This window comes from Heterocephalus glaber, unplaced genomic scaffold (assembly GCF_053883595.1).
Source record: "Heterocephalus glaber isolate CG9 unplaced genomic scaffold, H.glaber_assembly_v1.0 deba00001460, whole genome shotgun sequence".
Classification (NCBI taxonomy): Eukaryota; Metazoa; Chordata; class Mammalia; order Rodentia; family Bathyergidae; genus Heterocephalus; species Heterocephalus glaber.
Window position 1 is genome coordinate 10,604,875 of NW_028258307.1, and position 12,254 is coordinate 10,617,128.

At 40.8% G+C, this 12,254-nt stretch overlaps 1 protein-coding gene across 7 annotated transcripts in view; it reads left to right on the forward strand.

The window, feature by feature from the left end:
- The window catches only part of Csgalnact1 (chondroitin sulfate N-acetylgalactosaminyltransferase 1), a 316,784-nt gene that overhangs the window by 148,810 nt on the left and 155,720 nt on the right, over positions 1–12,254 (forward strand). For 3 of the 7 annotated variants that reach the window (XM_087216875.1, XM_087216876.1, XM_013073453.3), the window contains exons 2-3: positions 1,406–1,562; positions 1,803–1,890. The exons of 1 other annotated variant lie outside the window; for it this stretch is intronic. The gene's annotated coding sequence lies outside the window, so the exon portion shown is untranslated. Of the gene's footprint in view, positions 1–1,342; positions 1,563–1,802; positions 1,891–12,254 lie in introns of those variants that run through there. 3 more of the 7 variants (XM_087216877.1, XM_013073454.3, XM_004848247.3) reach the window with 2 other exon arrangements.

Genomic DNA, 12,254 nt, shown 5'->3' on the forward strand with positions numbered 1-12,254 from the left:
AGTAAAGTTAGGTTATTGATTGTATGGCGCCTATGAGCTAACGGTCTGTTTTCATTATTAAAACAAATATGATTTTGGTTTTTGGTTTATGGAGATTGCTCCCTTTCTACTTAGATGGCAGTGAATATTCAGTAAGGATATCAATAAAGGCCATGCCAGTGGTTGGGCCTCCAAAGCTGTCCTCTGCATGGTAAAAGAGAGAAGAAACTTTAAGTGATTGAAAATGAAAATGAGAGCTTGATTGGAAGCCAAATTATAAATTTATTTCAACTCTTGGCCTACAGGCTGTGAAGTAACATTATTGGTTGTCAAGGATGGAAAACAATTCAGAGTCAGGTCCAAGTGATTATTCCACGTTGACACTGGTGCCTCCCTGCTAACTGCAATTCCATTTAGTCATAGATTAATTAGCCTGGCAGAGGCAGAAGAAGGCAGTGAGAGCCAGCCAAAGGAGGCAGCACCGCCAGGACCCGAGGGGGGCCCCAGGCAAGTGACAACCCACCTCAGGGTTAACCCCACGTTGAATTAGGGGAAGACAGTGTGGATGAAAAACAGACTCTACACTTCTCTACTTCACCTTCCAGGGCCACTGACTTGGCTGATGCCAATGAGCTGGAGAAACCCTTCACCTCAGTCCCGGGAGGCGCCCCGACTCAGGGACCAGCGCCTACAGACCTAGAGGCTCACCTGCCTTTGCCCTGGGGCTTGTTCAAATCCTGAGGGACACTATTACTCCGGCAAATGAAATGGAAGCAACGGCGTGTGTATGCACACACATATTCCTGGGTTATAAGGACAGATGGGATAAAAATCGCTAAAACTCCTGGGCAAGTGGGCTCTGTGTGAGTTAAATGAAGACAGGGTTATTAACACAGGTAACAAACAGGTAGTTCGATCTGTTCTCACAGTATTTCCCACTGGCCTTCCATTCCAGAGTGGCCTACCTTTACCCCTTTCCCATTCTGCTTTCATCTTAGCCACACATCTATTTCCTCCAAGGAAAGTCCTCTCTGGCAGGGACAGCGCGGTGTGGTGCCCACTCCTGTCCCCTGCAGGGTCTCTCGCTGGAATAAAATGAGCTTGGAGCGCTGCAAGCCCGCCCCTCAGGTAGCCCGACAGCGGTGGCACCCAGCGGGACCCAGACCACTGTCTTCCCGGAGCTGCTGTTCCTCGGGAAGCGACCCCAGTGGAGCGCGGGCGCCAGGGCGGCTGGCGCTGTCCCGCCCCGCTGCGCGCTGCGCTGCCGGGGACCGGCGGGGTGCACGGTGCGCTGGGCGGGCTGCCCAGGGGCGGGCGCGCCTGGCCGCCTCCTCTTTCCGAGCGTGGGGACTCCTCCCTTCCCTGGAGAAAGCTTACGTGAGGATTTTCTATTTTCAACACTGCATTCTATGGCTTTTTTTTTAAGTGGTGGCGTTGAGCCCGGTCCTTGCAGCGAGGCGAGCGGCAGCGCCTCCCTCCGGACTCCCGCCCTGGAAGCCGGCGCGACTCGGGCGCTGTCACAGCCTCGGGAGCAGACGTGCCACTTGGAGCGGTTGGCACGGGGCGCGCTTCCTTCTGGCGAGGTTAGCTTTTATTTGTTTGTTGTTTGTTCTTTTCCACGTGGAAGCGCTCCGCTTGCCTTCTCAGTCTTCTGCGCGGCTTTCGCTTGTTAAAACTTTGATTTTTAAATTTTGAAACAAGTATTTTTTCATTTTACTCATTCAAGTAGAGAGGGGAAAGTACTTGCTTTGGGGGAGTAAGACTTTCATGAATCATGAAACATTTGATCACTTTGTGGTGTCACTTGACTTTTCCCCTTCTAGTTAGATTCCTGATCAAGGAGAAGGCCAGGACAGTTGGTACTCAGTGCGGGAATGATGTAGCCGTTCAGACCTTTGCTTGTACTTCCAGGTAAGTGCATCTGTTTTATTCAGTACTCTGGGTATATTCGAAATATGCTAAATTTCATTTTATTTTCAATAGTTGGATTAATGACACGCTTTTATTTCAAGATAGCTTTACTTTTTCCAAGTAATACAGTTACTTAGCTTTGAATCCTCTTTTTCGGTTTTAAAAGACTGTAATCTACATTTAATTTTGCCAACTTTTTAAAGTATTTATCTCTTCTCAGGGTGGCAAATGACTTAAATCAATAACAGCTACAAGAGCTACATAATTCTTTTTTTATAAAAAGTGTTCATTGAAAGCAGCATTTTTGTCCTTTTTTGCAAGTTAGGACAAAATATTAATCATTCTAAAATACAGTACCCTGTAATCAAATGGTTAGAACAATTTTGGCTATGCTACAAAATATTTATTTAAATACAATGGTTTAGAAAATTAAACAATGAGTTTTTTTTAAACTTACAACATCTCAGAAGTACATTTCCTAGAATTCTTTGAGAGGAGCACCTTGATGGATTATGTGGTTGGTTTCAGTGGGCGAACAGATATAAATCTCTGGAATATTGTTTCAGTTCTGTTCTTAGGAACCAATAATTTTGAGATTCTTTGCAGAAAGGTATTTATTATACCTGGCAAGACTAAACTTAAAAAAACATAACAAAAAACAAAAGAAAAACCTTGAGGGGATCATTAATGTTGCAGTGCAACAATGTAAATTGGGAAGGTATGGATATGGCTCCTATATTCAGCGAAGCAATTCCTTTCATAGTTCTCTCTAGAAATGACTCAGTTGACTTAAAAATGAAGACAGGTTAGTTGTGCTCCAGATGCACATTTGTCCTTGAAACGAGGCCTTTGCCTTCTCTCTTTATTTAACAAATTTCTGTGGAGGTTTTCTTCATGCTTTACCATGATCAAGATAAAAGACTGGGAGTCAGAGCATTTGAACTGTGTTGTACTAGATGACAGAGTATGTGGAGTTTTAAAAGGAACTATGTTTGATTGACTAAAAATAGAAAAATGAGCAACCTTGACAAAATGTTTTTGACTTGGGTGGAGGAGAAGAGAACAATGTTAAAACCTTGACATAATGTTAGAAAAGCATCAAAATAAACTTAGAAAAATAGGGAGATAGTCTAAAGCTGATTAAGTTCTACTCGGCAAATGCAAAGTTAGAGGAGATTTATATTCTGAAGTTAGGTTCTTAGAATAACGTGCTTGGGTGGCAGAAGCGTAAGGCTGCACAGTGTATGTTGGATCTGAGTGACTGTCACAATGCTGTTGAATCTCAGCACACATGCAGGGGACAGTGCCAGGGAGCCAAGGGCCATCCAGGGGAGTTAGGGCCGTCATCTTTTTCCAGGAACTATTTCTTACTTTTATGGAGTCAGAGTTTGAATGTCCTGCAGCAGCGGACCCTCCCCAGGCCCACAAGAAACTCAGGTGTCACCTACGAAGAGATGAATAGCAGTGCTCTCCCTCTGGTCAGCAGATGCTGCACATTGCATGGGCTTAGTAATGACGGCAAGAGAGGCAAGAGAGGCAAGAGAGTTGTTTGATTCAAATACTCAATAGTGCTAGGCCACAAAAGTTTTGCAATCAGGAGTTAATTGTTAATTAACTCAATAATAAGTTAATTGTTAATAATAGTTAATTGTTAATCAATAATATTAATAATAGTTAATAATAATTATTAAAAATAATACAATTATTAATAATAATTAATAATAATATCAATAATGTTCATAATAGTTTATTGTTAATCAATAATAGTTAATTGTTAATTAACTCAATAGTGCTAGGCCATGAAAGTTTTGCAATTGGGATACCCTTGTGTCCTAAACACATCCTTCATGGAGCCTGTCCCAGTACGGTTCCTCCTCAGCTAATTGCTACCCACCATATATTTATCTTTATTCAGTAGCTTGTCACAGTTCATTGATATATTTTCTGCTGCTCCCTACCCTGAATGCTTCCACATTTCCACATCTTAATTCCCTTCCTCCTGTCAGGAAGAGATGTGCTGCTGTCTCAGGGCTGTCCCTTCCCCTCCCTGTGCTTTGATGCCACCTGCTCAGGTCTCCACCTTCCTGGGCCCTCTCTAGCCCACTCCTCCCCCATGTGAAGCTGTGTTATCTCCACATTCTTCTTTCTGCTTGGAATACATTCTTCTTGTAGCTCCTTAGAAAACTACTCATCTTTCAAAACTCATCTCCACAGCTTTTGGGGAAGCTGAGAGAGGGAAGCTTTCCTCTGTAGACATTGCTTAGTCCTGAGAACCAGGACCTGGCTTCTGTGAGGCACCTCGTAAAGGAATGAATGTATGAGTGAGTGAGGGAATGAATGAATGAAAGGTGGAAAGTGAGTAAAGAGATGTCTCATGCCTGAGTCTCTGTCATTTCTGTTTGCAAGATGGTCTTGTAAACAGAGAGCAGACTTTGCTTTCTCAGTTGATCATCCACCTCTTCCACAGTGTCTGGAAATCAAGGTTCTGTAGACACATCACCTTGTAGGCTCTTAGTAGCTCTGCAAGCTCAGGAGCAATATCTACCACATATCATAAAAAGGTCACTGATCCAGTCTTCTTGAAAATGAACCAGGTGTAAATGCAGCTATGTGCTGCCTGCAGACATTTCCATTCACAGTAATGGTTGTCCCATGAGATTATATCAGTGAGGGACATTGCAGCCTTCAAAATTTGTGTAAGTTTGCTCCATAAAATTCCCTTTTGATGCATTTCTCAGAACTCATTCCCATTGTTAGCTAGTGCTTGTCCATAATATCATAAAACTATCCTGTAGTAACTCGGCATATTTGAAAAGGCAGATAATCAGTAGAACAGTTTGTGTCTGAGGAAGTGGGCTTCTTTTATATATATTTTACTTTTAAGATATTTTCATTTCTTAGAATGAGGTGCAGTGTAAAGTCTGCAAGCTTTTAGTGAGTGTCAGCTTTGACCACCTCGATTCTGATTTATACTCCGGAGCCATAGTTTGTTTTCCACCCTTGAGGCTGCACTAGAAGGTTCATACTGGTGCCAGAATGCATAGTCAGTGACACACACTTTCTGTCCAGTTTTCACATCTTCCTGTTAGTACTTCTTGTTGATACTTCCTGTTGGTACTTGATTAGGCCTTGTTTCATGTCTTTCATATTCTGTTGTATGGCTCTGCTTATTCAGATTCCCTGTGCAGGGAATTAGGTTCAAGTGTCCAAGCCTGCTCTTCAGCCTCTCATGTCTAGGGCTTCTCTTGCTTTTTCCCACTCATGGGCAGCATTGTCAGGGGAGGAGCCTTTCCTAAGCCCCAGCCTAGGCTGGTCTGGCCATTGTGCCTCTTTTGCCTGTTTTCCCCATTGTTTATAATTATTTACTTGTTAGATTCCATCCTTTCACCATTCCTATCCCTGAAGGAGATATGATCTCTACATTTTACCATCTAGCATATGACTTTTCATATTCATAGGCACAAACAAATGTTTGGATGAGTTTCTGCTATCTGGAAACGCTCATTGGACCCGATCGCTGCAGGCATTTTGATTTGCCTTGCTTGACAGTGTGCCTACCTTCTTCCCTCAGCTGCTGTCTTTTTTTTTTTTTAACTTTTTATTTTCTGTGCCACCATGAAGGGGAAGGATTTGAACCCAGGAAGTCTCACTCCAGCACTAGGGCTTGCTTAGTTAAATCAGTTGTTTAAGTCAAAGAACAGGAGAAGCAACCTGAGAAGTCTTTTTCAGATGAATGGATTATGAAAAAAATGTTCTCTCCAAACACTGGGATGATAATCAGCCTTAAAAAGGACAATAATTCTGATACTTACTACAATCTGGATGAACTTTGAGGACATTGTGCCAGACATAACAGGACACAGTCTGTGTGATTCCACTTATATGAGGTATCTAGAGTATTTATAGAGACAGAAAATAGAAGGGAAGTTGTCAGACGCTGGTGGGTAGGGGACAGAGGGGGACTTGTTCAGTGGGTGTAGGGTTTAGTTTTGCAAGATGAAGAAGTTCTGGTGTTGGCTGCACATCAATGAATATACTTAGCAAACTGACTGTGAATGTACTTAACGCTATTGAGTTGTGCACTTACAATGGTTTCGATGGTAAATTTTACTTTATGTGTACTTTATTACAATGAAAAGTAAATAGAAAGTCAAAGTGCTTCCTTTTATGAAGATATTGCTCTTTCATAAGAAAAAAATAAGAAGCATTCTATGATTTAGAGATTTTTTTATTTTTTGAGCTTTATTTCTCCTTGCCTTGATTTTTAAATCATTTTTTATTTAAAAATAAATAAATCTGTCATTTAATATACAGTGATAAAAACAAACCATATTTATATTGGTAAGATCATCTGGATTTAATTTTAGACCTTATTATCCCTGTTCTTATTGCTGTCTATTTTTGAAGTTAAAATCTGATTCAGAATTATTCACTTCCTCACCTGTTTTTCTTCAGCAAAGATAATAGGATCTTATTGCTCATCCAGAAATACTTGTATGACACTTAAAAAATTATTTTATGATTAAGAGCAGAAATGTTTGTTCTTTCACAAGCAGAGGGCCTGACAGACTCCAGGGCTTGATATGATTGCTCATAAGAAGCTAGCCACTTTAGTCTTTTTGCTTTTTTCTCCCTCATCATAATTAAACCTTCTCTCATGGAGAAGCATGGCTCTGAAAGTGCAAATAATGCTATAATTTTGAAAGAGTGCAATTTTGAAAGCAGTTTTGAAGCAGTTTTCTTTCTACTCCAAGGTTCTGACCCATGATGCAGTATCTTTCTTGAAGCATTGAAAAGGAAGCTGGAATCACAGCCAGGATTCTGCGAGCTGAGATGGAGGGCAGGCAGAAATGTGAGGGAGCTGCCTTGTGAGCTCTGGGCTGAGATGAAAAATACAGAGCAGAGGAAGAATTATAAACCTTCAGGAAGTGCATAGCTCAGTGTTATTTGTGAACCTTGTAAACATAATCAGAGTCTAGTCCTCCCTTCATAAAGTTCATCTCTTCTACTAAGAAATTTCTAATCCAAGTTGATACTTTAAATTCTTTTCTAACGTTCATTAAAAATACACACTAATCAGAAATATTACTTAAGGATTACACTCAAACGTTTTAATAAAGTACTGTATATTTTCAACTGTCTAGATACACAGTGAGGCTTACTGTGTGCTAGGATCTCTGTGGGCTCTGTGGTTACCAGCTACCAGGTCTTGGATTGGGACACAGGTCTCTACCGAAGGTCTCAGCCATCCACAGAGAAATGAGAAAAAGAGTGTGTTGCTTTCAAAGAGCAATGTTCCCTTTAAAGAAGTAACTTCTACCTTGAAGTTCTGGCCTTTTTTCTCCTATTTATTAAAATGGAAATCTTCTTTTAAGATGGCTAATTAACTATATGAATGAGGGTTAATTTTCAAAACTTTACTTATTAGCAAAATAAAATGTGGAATATTATTTAGCATTCTTGGTTTCAAGAAACAAAAATCATCTAGACTAACTTGAGCCAAAAAGGAATTAATTAGAAAAATGTTCAACAGAATTGATGGGAATGCTAGAAAACCAGAATCTTGTGTATCATAAAAGCTTGCAGCCAGGACTACTTGTTGAAATGTGTTTACTAACTTTATAAAACATGTGAATAGCAACTTTGTTTGAAGCGTATAGGATACCTGCCAAAGAGAGAGGTCTTGACAAGGGGAAGAAAAGAATAAATTAATATGTGACTTATATCATTAGACTTTATGGAATTTTTTTGAACTTTCTTTTCTTTTCTTTCTCTTTTTGTAGAAAAGTGAATGAAAATATTTACCTATAGCCTTAGAAAACTCAGATCTGTTTTCATTTGAGTCATGACCTAACACTGGAATAAGGATTGTGCCTGGGCATGGATTAATTAAGCACATATGGATATTTATCACTCTTCTGGTGCTGTGGCAAAATACCTGACACCCACAACTCAAAGGAAGAACAGTTTATTTTTGCTCACAGTTTCAGTCCACAGTTGGCTGGCTCTAAGTCAGAAACTGCATAGGGAAGGGCCTGGCTGAGGAAAGCTGCTGAACCCATGCAGCCAGGAAGCAGAGAGAGAGGAGGGCTCAGGATCAGAGCTCACCTCCTCGGTCGCACGCTAGTGACCCGCCTCTTTAGACCTCCTAACTGCACATGCAGCTATGAATGCATCAGGAGATGAATCCACTGCCGAGGATAGTGTCTGAATGATCCATTCACCTTCCAAAAGCCCCATTTCTGGCCACTGGAGATTTTGGGGAGACATTTTAGATCTAAACCATAATGATGTGGGTCACCTGGGTTGTTTTTGTGTTACGTGGTCACTTAACTTTTCTTCCCTTGAAGTCTGTACTGTATGTTGTAGTCTCAGCGTTCATCTTACCATAATCAAAGATTACTTTTTATTTTTATATTTGCAAATCAGTACTGCATTGCTATAGTTTGGATGGCTTTGTCCCCCCAAAGATTTACGTGTTGATAGCTTGGTCCTTGGTTTCCTGATGTTAGGAGGTAATGGAACATTTAGGAGGTGGAGTTTAATGAGAGTCCTTGGATCATTGAGTGTGTGCCTTGGGGAGGGATTAAAATAATTCTTGTGGGACCCCTTGGTTAGCTCCTGCCTGCTCATGCCCTGACCTCTCTGGTTTCCTGTCTGGCACTGTTGTCTCACCCTCTTGCACACGCTCCTGACAGTACAACATTTGCCATAAGATCGTCACCAGAGCTGAGCTGATGCTGGCGCCATCCCTTGAAATTCCAGAACTGTGAGCTAAATAAACCTGTTTTTTTTTTTTTATAAGTACGCAACTTCAGATATTTGGTTACAGCAACTGAGAGTGGAAAAATACACAGATTATGCATGTTAAATATTCCCTGACTTCTCTCCAGCGCTTGGCATTTTGACCACTGTCCTTGAAATTCTCACTTCCCTTGGCTAAATAATGTGATAATAAGCTCCTGTAGTACTTTTCTGGCTATTTCTACATAGTCTTCCTTTCTACCCCTTAAACATGAATGTCCCTAGCATTCCAGACTTTCTCTTCCTCTCATCTGCTTCACAGTTTACCCCTCTGCACTTCATTTGTTTATTTGAAAAAGGAAGTGAACGATACCTTTTGGAGTCCTAAGGATCGAGTAATGATTGGGCAATACCTTGAACGTAGGAGCCATGCATAAACTGTCATCAGTATTAACTAACGTGATACAAACTTTTGTACTATTCTAAATGGAAAAAGCAATCACCGATCAGTGCTTCCTTTTCCTCTCCCAACTTGCATGCTTGGAAGAATTCAATTACTTTTTCATAAGTTAATTAATTAAACACAGATTAGCTTGACTGTAGGCATGAGCAGACATTGTGGGAGATGTAGGAAGGCCCAGGGTCATCTTCAAGGGGTGGCACAGAAGCGCAGGCAGGGAGGATCTTACAGTTTTGGTACAAGTTGAGAAAGGGCATGAGACATGAGGTTCAGGAGCAGGAAGAGGAGCCTCCTGCCCATCCTGGAAGGAAGGACTACAGGAACCAGTATCCAAATGGTGCTTCGGCCAAATGCTTGGAGAGTGTATAGTGATTATCTTGGTGAACTCTAATGAGCTTCCAGTATCTTTTAAGTCCAGATGTCCATTTTCTGTGTCCTGGGCTCCAGTTTGTTTGATATAAGATGAAAATCATTCTTATTCACACCCTGTAAAGAAATCTACGGACACCTCTAAAAGAATAAACTTCTGTCCTTTGAGTATGGCTCTGGGGGCTGGAGGTTCCCCAGGCAGGAAAGAGGTTTCAGCCTGAACCTACGTCCCACAGTATGGTTCATAGTCCACCTGGATCTGTCTTCTGGGATTGCTGGGGAGCAAACAGGAACCCTAGGCTCCATGTCTGCCAACCAGGATTATGAGGGGAGCTCAGTGTGGGGGGCCCGCCCGCAGAAGCACCCTAAATGTCACCAACTTCTCTTCCATGTCTTCACTTCCTTGTGGCAAACCTCAGCAGTGAGGCTGCCTTCAGCTGCTGTGTTTCAGGCTTGACCTCTTCCATCCTTTGCACTAACTCTGCATGCCATGTATTATAGCTCCTTTGCCTTTAGCAGCCTGGTGCCTAAGAACCACTTCTGTGCGCTTGGTGCCCTCACACTGTGGATTCATAGCGAGTGTCTCATCACAAGACCAAAGGTTTCTGATGCATACCTTCTTGATCCTTGGTGCAAGTATCCTGCTTAGTTACTTAAGCAATTGGCTTCTTGCATCCAGATATAGTACACACCATACTTTACTTTTTAAAAATGCTTTCTCTAGAAATAATGTCAAATTATAGGAAATTTGCAAAAATAAGACTAGTGCAAACACTCATATACCTTCACCCAGATGGACCTGTTGTTAACTATTTGTGTCATTTGCTTTTCATTTGTGCTCTTTCTCTCTCCCTGTGCTCCCCCTCTATATATACATGAAAATAAATAACTGTAATATTGTTGTCTGAACTACTTGAGAATAAGTTCATACCTCACAGACTTTTACCTCTAAGTAGTGCAGTATGTATTTCCTCTTAGGCTATTCTCTTACAGAGCAATATTGTAGGTGTCAACATCAGTAATTTTAACATTTAAATTTTTCTGATGTACTACCTTTATTCCAGTTCTGTAAATTGATTTCATAATGACATTTATAGCATTTTTCCTGTCCATTGCCAGAATCTGGTATTACAATTAGTTATTATGTCTTTATGTTCTTTTAATCTGAAACATTTTCATAGTTTGTCTTTTATGAAAATGATGCTTTTGAGCCACATAACATTTTGTTCTTTTAAAGAATATTCTCTGGGTTAGATGAGAAATTCTCATGATTGGATTCAGGTTATGTATTCTTAGCATGAAGTCACCCTATGGGATGACATGTTCTGATCTGGGTGTCTCATCCACAGGCACATGGTATCTGTCCCTCGTTGGCAATGTTAATTAGGATGACACAGCCAAAGTGACACCTAATTTCTTCACTATGTCCTTTCTACTTTTCTCCTTAAACTAATAAGAAATAAGTTACTTTTATCCCTCCTTTTTTTTGATACCTATCAGTCAAATACCAGCCCAGAGTGGAATAAGGATGCTGAAGCCTCCTCTTTATAATTAAGATATCTGGCTCATATTGAAGCTCTCACCTAATCTTACAATATGGTGAGCACCTCAGGTAGGTAAGTTGAAGATGAATGAATATAAAGGGCTGAAAGGGACTTAAAATAACATCACTGATGTTGTACAGAAAGCTGATACCTTGTATCCTAGTGATTTATTCGGAAGAGCCACACTTTAAGTCCTAATGATGAATTGCAGCCTAGTGACCAAAAACACACTCGGAGCTTTTATGGTGTATTTAGCATATAGTTCAGTGATCCTTTCTTCTGTGCTTACAGAAGCAAAGGTGGCAGCAGCTATGTGTCTTGGAGAGCTGCTGTCCTAGTGGTCCTGCCCTTCTGATGGTTGCAGTGGCTACTGCAGCTCTTGCTCCTGCTTCAGCTTCCCAAGGAGGGGTCCAGGAGTGTGTCTCTTTTCTCAAATATCTGCTCTTTGAAAAAGGATCCTTTCTCTTCCACCAAGAGGTTTCAGTCAGGGTTTTTAAACCTGGTATCATTGCCATGGTATCATTGCCATCTCCTTCATTTTTCTCACTGGCCTAAAGAGATAACTAACCATTTTTAAAATTAAGAAAAGTCTGTTGGGTATGAGTATTTATATTCTAACAACATAATAACTATTTGAAAAATAATACAATGAAATGAAGGAGAAAAAATAGTTCGGCCCTATTCTTTGATGACCGCAGTTGCTTCATTACACCATGTGTGTTTCTTTAGGGCATAGCATATCTCAACCCTGGAATCAGATGAGACTTCACCTCATTTTGCATGGTGGTTGCTTTTTGTTGCAGTAATCCACTGAAAGGGCGGTTTGTAAAGCTGTGATATTATCAAAAGGCATGTAGCTCAACTTAATGCTGGAAGTGTGAACTACCCTGACCTAGTGGTTTGAACGATGTCCAGCATCACTATGTTTTGCATCAAAACTTGAAATATCCAGAAGCACCATACCCATTGGCACCTCAGGGTACCTCATTGGACAGTTTGGGAGCCACTAATTTAGTAAGAGACTCTAGGTATATTTTATAATTTTGCAGCCACCCAAATATGTGTCTTAGGGCAGGTTAGGGACTAAAGAACTGTAAAGAGAGATATGATAATGCTACCATACATGGACATGATGCAAAGATAATAGGTAATATTTTGATGTAATTGGCAGAAGGTGAAAAGTCATTCTTTCATGTATATCTCTCAACTTGAGAGGGCTGATTATAAACTCTTTTAACATTGTTTAT